We start from the raw sequence: 8,592 nt of genomic DNA, 5'->3' as shown, positions 1-8,592 counted from the left end.
TGGTTTGTTAATAAACGGCAGTTACTAGCATTTGGGGTATCTTATAGTTTATTTTACGTCACACAAAATAATTTAATGTTAGATATATGTAAAACTATAGTACAACTTGTTTTAATTCTTTCCTAAAATCCTTTAACAAACTAGAGTTAATTTCAACACAAATAAACCAAAAGCGTAATCAGATGTTATAGAGAATTTGACCGTTATACTGGCAATTGGTGGAACTTCAAACAAGAATTTCCAAATAGATTCTCTAGTTCATCTAAAGTAATATTGAAAGCCTTACACTGGCATTTCTATATGTATAGACAACGTCGAGGAGTTATGCGACCTGGAAATATAGTTATTTGCTCCATAGTGGTTATCAAATGTATCACTGTAAGGTAATAAACATTTAATGCAACTGTAACGTAAAATACTGTCAAACATAACGGCTGCAGTTTTTTTTGTCATTTTAAGAAAACTGCAAATACAAATAAATGAATAACATATCTCTAGCAAACGTTTAGCAACAAACGTTGGATTATATAGGTATTGTGGTCATTTAACACCAGTACAATCTAACTGTATATTACGTTACAGCAACTGTATTTTACGTTACGAATGACATACGATAATTTCAGTATGTTTTTCATTACCGAGCATGATTATACCTGATACATCTCATTAGACTATCTTCATTACACGCACTGATAAACGTTTAACAGTTTGACTTGTACACATATACAAGAATCATAAGGTTGAAAGTTCAGTACTTACATACCGATGATTTAACCCCTCACAGCTTCAGATCATGAGCAGCACGCACATTGAAATCGGCATGAATGACGCAACATGTTTTCATGGCGTCATCAAATTTGTTAGTGGCGTATGCACATTATGTGATGTTAAACAGCCATATATGGAACTGTAACGTAAAAATACCGTAACGTATAATAAGTAACGTAAAGTACTGTAACGTGGAATACGTAACGTAACATACATCAGTGATTATTTTGAGCCACGCAAGTTAAACAAATGATAAAGTGCAAATATAGGAGACGGGAAATGGAACTAGGTTGCATACTTCTTACCAGATGATCATATAGATGTGCTCATGTTATGTATAAGGTCTTATAACGTCGTAACGTAAAATACACCCTTGTCTATACTGTATATGCATTGTATCTTCAAAGAATTGTCGACAGTGGAATTTCATTAAAATCTCAAATATTAGGTTAAATGGCCAACTCACAGTAACATTCAGCATGATATCTTCCACGTGATGCATAAAAGATTACATTCACTATCACTAGTGTTATTTTTGATGCAACAAATATATACACCCTCGCTGGCGACATGCAACGTTTAACTTAAATGGGAGGTGAGGTGAAATTGGGTTTTACGTCGTGCTTGAGAATATTTCGCTCATATGACGACGTGTATGCGTGTGTATGCGTACGTGCGGCTGCTTGTACTAGCCCAGACTTAAGCTGGTTTTATAGTGCTAGCCCACCGAGATACCATGCCGCAGTGAAGCATGAATACCCCACTCAGACACATTATACTGACTCCGAGCCGACTAGTCCTTGATGTACCCATTTATGCCGAGCGCCAGGCAGGGACCAACAAGTACCATATTTTAACGTCTTTTGGTATGACGCGGTCGGGGATCGAACCCGCGACCTTCCGCTCTCCGGGCGGACGCTCTAACCACTACACCACGGAGGCGGCAGTCACTTAAATGGGATGTTTTGCATATCGTAAGAATATACTTTTCATGTATTGTGGAAATGGTAATGGTAAATTAACACATAATACCCAATGTATCTTTATTTCCAAACTATCAATATTTTCGCACTTACAATCATGCGACAACGCAATAGAGTCAATGTGCAGGTTGAGTGAGAATGAGTGATTTAGTCAATAGGCTTGTAGCCAAACAGGGTGAAATATGTATTACACGTGGCTGCGGGAGCGCATCGCTAGCGTTCCTCATAACGAGTGTAAATGATCAATTTTTCAACAGCCCAAATCTACCAGCCATTGCTGTTTATGAAATTGTAGAAAAAGGCATTGTAAGGCCACATAAAAACAATATTCTTGTTATTCATCACTTTTTTAAAAAAAAATATGGGTCGGTCGGGCGGATTCTATTTTCTTTTATGTCCAAAACCACTTAATTTCTGTGGATTTTTACTCCTTTTCTCGGATAGAAAATCAAAACTTAGAAGTGTGAAAATCCATGCACATTTTGAGAGTCAAAGTTGCATTTTCTCTAGTGTAAATTTTTTATAAAAATCGTTGGGTCGGGTCGAAGTTTTGGGTGGGGTGGTAATGTGAAACAAGAATAATTTTACATTTGGCCGTATTGACATTCAGTCGGGGAGAGGCCTTTGGTCCCAGTTAAGAGAGTATTATGTTTCCGAAGTCCGCTCAAGTTCTGTCCCGAGCGTCCGGACTTTCGATGTAAACTGGACTGTAAAGTGCGTGTAACGGTAACATACTTTTCCAGAAATGAAAGTACAAACTGCACTTGACGCTCCATGCATGTGTGTGCTGATATGCGTTTGTGCGTGAGTGCGTGCGAGCTTGTTTTGATTGGGTATAGCTGAAGATTAATAGCCTTTAGGTCTGGTCAAGTGTACGTTTGCCATCACTCCACAGAAAGTCTTTGAATGTCTACGAAAAGGGGAATTCGAATACGGCACAACTACGCCTTTAATCCATAATACAAAGATAATACCGATAAAGGGGAAAAGCGACACTTTTGGTCAGACCAATAAACCAGGAACATATTTCCTTCTGCCCTGTGGTGCCATGACCAGGGAGACTGCTGCTTAAAATCAGCTGATGAAATACCAGCGCCTTGAGCATGCACTAGTTGTGAGGATATGTGCGCTATATATAAATATCCTATGAATGAATGAATCAATGAACGTTAGTAGGCCCCTTACGTTTGTCAACGTACACACCTAAATGTTGATATACGAAATCCGTTCAACTAGTGCAACTAGTGCATGCTCAAGACGCTGGTATTTCATCAGCTGATGGCGAACAAAAATGCTGGCAGTAGGCTACACATCGGCCCATCAACCACACTGAACAGTGGGACAAAGTCCTCAAACCGGGAATAATTGGTACCTTGAAAGTAACTACTTGACTGCATGTTACTAAACTCAAGCGTAGTTCAAAATCGAAGGAAGATATAGACTGACAATGGCGAGATAAAGCAGATGTATTCTAGCAACAACAATGGTGTCGTTCGGTAGCGAAATGTCAATACTTACCACTAAAACGAGACAAATTTGAAACACGCATGCTTATTGAATTCCCATAACAATCCGGAATTCCCATAACAATCCGTTGTATTCCCCATAACACTCCGGAATTCCCATAACAATCCGTTGTATTCCCCATAACAATCCGGAATTTCCATAACAATTCGTTGTATTCCCCATAACACTCCGTTGAATTCCCATAACAATTCGTTGTATTCCCCATAACACTCCGGAATTCCCATAACAATTCGTTGTATTCTCCATAACACTCCAGAATTCCCATAACATTTCGTTGTATTCCCCATAACACTCCGGAATTCCCATAAAAATTCGTTGAATTCCCCATAACAATTCGTTGTATTCTCCATAACACTCCAGAATTCCCATAACAATTCGTTGTATTCCCCATAACAATCCAGAATTTCCATAACAATTCGTTGTATTCCCCATAACGCTCCAGAATTCCCATAACAATTCGTTGTATTCCCCATAACACTCCAGAATTCCCATAACAATCTGTTGCATTCTCCATAACACTCCGGAATTCCCATAACAATTCGTTGTATTCTCGATAACACTCTGGAATTCCCATAACAATTCGTTGTATTCCCCATAACACTCCGGAATTCTTGTAACAATTCTTGTACAGAAGGATCACATAACAACGAGATGAACTTCAGAAACGAGTTTATTACATATTCTCTGAACTGAAAAATCTTGTACAAGGTCTCGAGTTTGGAGACGCGATACCGGCTGTCAACTGTACTGGATACATCAGTCGCTGGGTATTGCCTGTCACATCATTGATGTAGAACCTGGTACTTGTCTGTATACCTCCCACGACTGATATTCCTGGACTGTAAACAAATAAATTGTATAATGAACTTTGAAACTTAAAAATATATGAACTAACAGCAACTGGAACTGGACCCATGCAATGTAAATGTATGCAAACCTACGACACTGACCAGATCACAAACAACCGGACCTTGGACCACCCTGATCCCGATGACAATCGGCGAGTATCAAAATACCTCACTAGACGGTAAACTGTAATACTTCATACCTGCTATAAATCACGGACTTGTGATAACTGTAACCTGTATGCTTAATAGGGTTGTGTATTGGCAAATAAATTGTCTTGCAATGTAGTGCGATACGTATTGCGATATATCGGGAACTAAAGTGTGTGACAGTGAGTGACACTAATTGTGCATGGCAATCTTATTTTCTACATTATAAGTCCCTAAACATATATGTTATGGTTCTGATAGCAGCAATCTCAAAATTAGGTTGCATAGTCATAGATTTTATTTTTTAAATACAATTAATAGGATTACAGTGTGCCGTTTTGTCAATGAATAAGGAAGGAAAATATTTGTGTAGATTTTAATTTAAACCATAAAGACATTCAAACAAACTTTATATGTTTTTTACCCAATATACCAATTCTCAGAAAAGAAACTATTGCCATACGTATCATTTGAAAATATGCAATATACCGGTATACCGGTAATACCGTACAGTCCAATCCATCGGAATGAATCTGGATGTCAACAACATGATGTACCTCCTACACCCTGATATGGCAGGAATAATGCTGACAGCGCGCAGTGTAAAACACCACTCCTTCGATCTCTAGATTTCAAGGTTTCAATGATTAAAAATGTATTTGGACATCTGAAGGCATGAGAAATTAAGAATAAGGCGGTATTTAATGTTCACAACAAATTTTCAAATCCCATTCTGGACGTGTATACGCAAAGAATACACGTTTCCCCCGACAGACAAATGGGGCTGCAGAATTCTGTACTGTCACTGGAAGCTTAAGGTTAACTGGACTGCCGGAATGAGTTTAGACTTACGCCGCTTTTAGCAATATTCCAGCAATATCACGGCGGAGGACACCAGAAATGGGCTTCACACATTGTGCCCAAGTGGGGAATCGAACACGGGACTTTGGCGTGACGAGCCAACGCTTTAACCACTAGGCTATCCAACCGCCCCAGGTTAACTGGAAGCTTTGGGTTATGCTTGACTGTGATCCATTATGTAACATACGTAGCGAATACTTCATATAACAAAATAATGCAGCAAACAACAATTTGAACAAAAAACAAAACAAAGTTTACTAACGAAATAACAAACAACTGGAAATTATAACAGATGTTGTTTGTGACTTATTTGCCACAAATGTCCCACAAAATGGCACTTTATACGTCGTTTTTGTTGGAGGTGAAGACTCTTTTCACCAGACGGATGAAACGGGACAGCAAGGCTCTCAGGAAGGATTGGGGTGGGAGGGGTTGTGTGTCGGCCTCGCTGCTCAGATCTATCTCCACAAAGTCAGTGTCAGCCACAATAAGTTGGCCGGTGATGTTGACAGAAACAGAGGCGGGGACTGGGTCGGGGACAGAGATGTAGGAGGTGGGAAGGTTGGACAGGGGCTCAGGGTGGAACACACAAGGACGCTAGTGGGGAGGGAAGTGGGAACAGAGAAATAATGAGACAAGGGTGATATGAAGGGCGGGTTGTATGCTGGGTAATGAAAGACGGTAAGAATGGAAGGTTATGGAACATGAACACTTGGACACGAGGCATTTTGTCTCAGACATTGACCTGTTGTGAAAACAAATACTGACTGACTTACATTTTAGTTCCCTACAGGAGCTGATACAAGTTTCAGTTTCAATAATTTAGTTTTATTTCTAAAACCTTAGCACACCTACTCGACGTGGGACAGGAGTGACAGCAGTGGTGAGCAACTGGCGAAACATGACCTCAGTGTTGTGGAGAAGTGATGAAAATTCTTGAAATAAAAAATACACTGAAAGTCATAGTTAAGTACAAGTAATATAAGCTGTTCTCTCGAGTGTAATACGGTCTGAGAGAATGCTCGTTACTCATGACAGGATTCGCCATTTTAAGAAAACCTCTAAAATCAGTAGTTAAAAACAGAAGGAACACGTTTACTGTATCCAAGGAAGCATATTGATCAACGTAACACTGCCAGGTGTCTTTTCAGACATGAAGAACAAAAATGCTAACATCGTTAGTTACTTAGTAAAGATACACATCGGCCAGTCGCCATATTTAACAACAGATTGAAACAAAGTCACAAAACTGGGATTCATTGGTACCTTGAACGTAACTGCTTGACTGTATGGGGAAAAACTCAAGCGATCGTCAAAATCGAAGATAGATTGACCAACAATGGCGAGATACAGCAGATGTATACAAGCAACAACAATGGCGTCGTTTTGCTGAGATCGGTAGCTACGCGACGACCGGCACTATCGGAAGGGAGATAACTCTCAGTTTCCTTGTGTTTCATGTACCACTACTGATCTGCTTAACTGGTGTCACTGGTGTAGCGCAACCGGTATTTCACTCATTCTCAGTTAGCGTGCACATTTATTTAATTTTCTTTTATGTCCCAAACCACTTAATTTCTGTGGATATTTACACCTTTTCCCCGATAGAAAATCAAAACTTAGAAGTGTGAAAAATCCATGCACATTTTGAGAGTCAAAGTTGCATTTTCTCTAGTGGAAAAAAGATAACAAATCGTTGGGTCGGGTGGTAATGTGAAACATGAATATTTTTACATTTGGCCGTATTGACATTCAGCCGTGGACAGGCCTATGGCCCCAGTTTAGAGAGTATTATGTTTCAGATGTCCGCCCAAGTTCTATCACGAGCGTCCGGACTTTCGATGTAAACTGGACTGTAAACTGTGTGTAACGGTAACATGCTTTTCTAGAAATGAAAGTACAAACTGCACTTGACGCTCCATGCATGTGTGTGCGTGAGTGCGTGCGAGCGTGTTTTGATTGGGTATAGCTGAAGATTAATACCCCTTTGGTCTGGTCAAGTGCACGTTTGCCATCACTCTACGGAAAGTCTTTGAATGTCTACGAAAAGGGGCATTCGAATACGGCACAACTACGCCTTTAATCCACAATACAAAGATAATACCAATAAAGGGGAAAAGCGACACTTTTGATCAGACCAATAAACCAGAAACATATTTCCTTCTGCCCTGTGGTGCCATGACCAGGGAGACTGCTGCTTAAACTCAAGTAATTATGGCTACTGAGCTGGGACTTCTCTTCAAAGACATTATTCATATACCACTCTTCATGCACCTATCATCACAGTTTTACAACGAAAAACAATGTTCAGAATTTGGGAATACATCAGTTTGTCCTAAGGTTCGAAGAGACCAAATAATTACTCCTTTCACACAAAATGGGTGTTTTAAAGACAAAACCAGAAACGTGTCGTGACTTGGCAAATGTGTTTAACATCATAGCACAAGCAAAATGTACTGTGTTTAATTGCAAAGACCGACCCTTAAATGTACATATAGACCTCATCCAATACCCAACTTGGTGTCAAATGATCTTGGTAATGGGACACAATATGCATGCATGGAGGAACGTGATGGACACATGTCCATAAATAAGGAAACAGGCATTATCATATTACATTGGAGAGTTATATTGGATTTATCTACTCCCCACATTTATTAAGCTTCCCGATAATTATTGTGCTCTGATGTTTTTTTCTAATCAAATACATCTGAAATACAAACGCCACTTAAATAAAGTTCTATACAAGCGAAGAAGATAAATACGCTTTTATAATAATGCTTTGAAAAGAAATCTATCTACTCATGGATTATGCCTAGCGACTATTATTTTAATGTTTTTTTATAATTAAATGCATCGAAATACAATGCAACTTAAATAAAGTTCTAAACAAGCAAAGAACATAACCACTCTACTATAACAATGTTTTGAAAAGAAATCTGTCTAATCCCGACATGGATTATGCTTCGCGGCACCGTATCTTTAGCTTTGGCGGTACTCCCCTACTCCCTTTTGAAATTAGCTCTCCCAGGAAATCCAAAATATAAATTTTGGCCTTCCCGGGACATCTGAAAAATATATTTTAGCCTTCCCGGCACGACACCCATACACACGCATGCACATGGTCATATATTAAACCCCATTTCACCTCACCTCACCTCACAATTCACACCATCATTCATTCACACTCTCAATCACCAACAACTACCTGTGACAGTGAAACAATATGTTGAAATCCTGTCTTCAGTACAAGTAAACTGTAGGATCATATACGTAACACCCAACACATAAGTAATGTTTTCTCATAATTTATTGAGAAATGTACACAACAAACAACAAGGTTGATCCACAAGATACATCTGGCTATGTGTATATACATTCATATATAAAATATCTCACTGAGAAACAAATATACATCAAAAAACGTGCAACAGTGACTACATATATTTTCCCTTGGT

The 8,592-nt window shown here is 39.1% G+C and overlaps 1 long non-coding RNA gene across 1 annotated transcript; it reads right to left on the bottom strand.

The window, feature by feature from the left end:
• Positions 1 to 3,930: 3,930 nt before the first annotated feature.
• LOC124286996 lies at positions 3,931 to 6,611 on the bottom strand. Its single transcript, XR_006901169.1, has 2 exons — positions 6,401 to 6,611; positions 3,931 to 4,117 (listed from the first exon to the last, which is right to left on the bottom strand). It is a non-coding gene; the product is annotated as an uncharacterized LOC124286996 (long non-coding RNA).
• Between the last annotated feature and the right edge of the window lie 1,981 nt (positions 6,612 to 8,592).

Source organism: Haliotis rubra, unplaced genomic scaffold (assembly GCF_003918875.1).
Source record: "Haliotis rubra isolate DU_JTF1 unplaced genomic scaffold, ASM391887v1 Scf398, whole genome shotgun sequence".
Classification (NCBI taxonomy): domain Eukaryota; kingdom Metazoa; phylum Mollusca; class Gastropoda; order Lepetellida; family Haliotidae; genus Haliotis; species Haliotis rubra.
The sequence above is the reverse complement of the archived record's forward strand: the minus strand, read 5'-3'. Positions and strand labels throughout refer to the sequence as shown.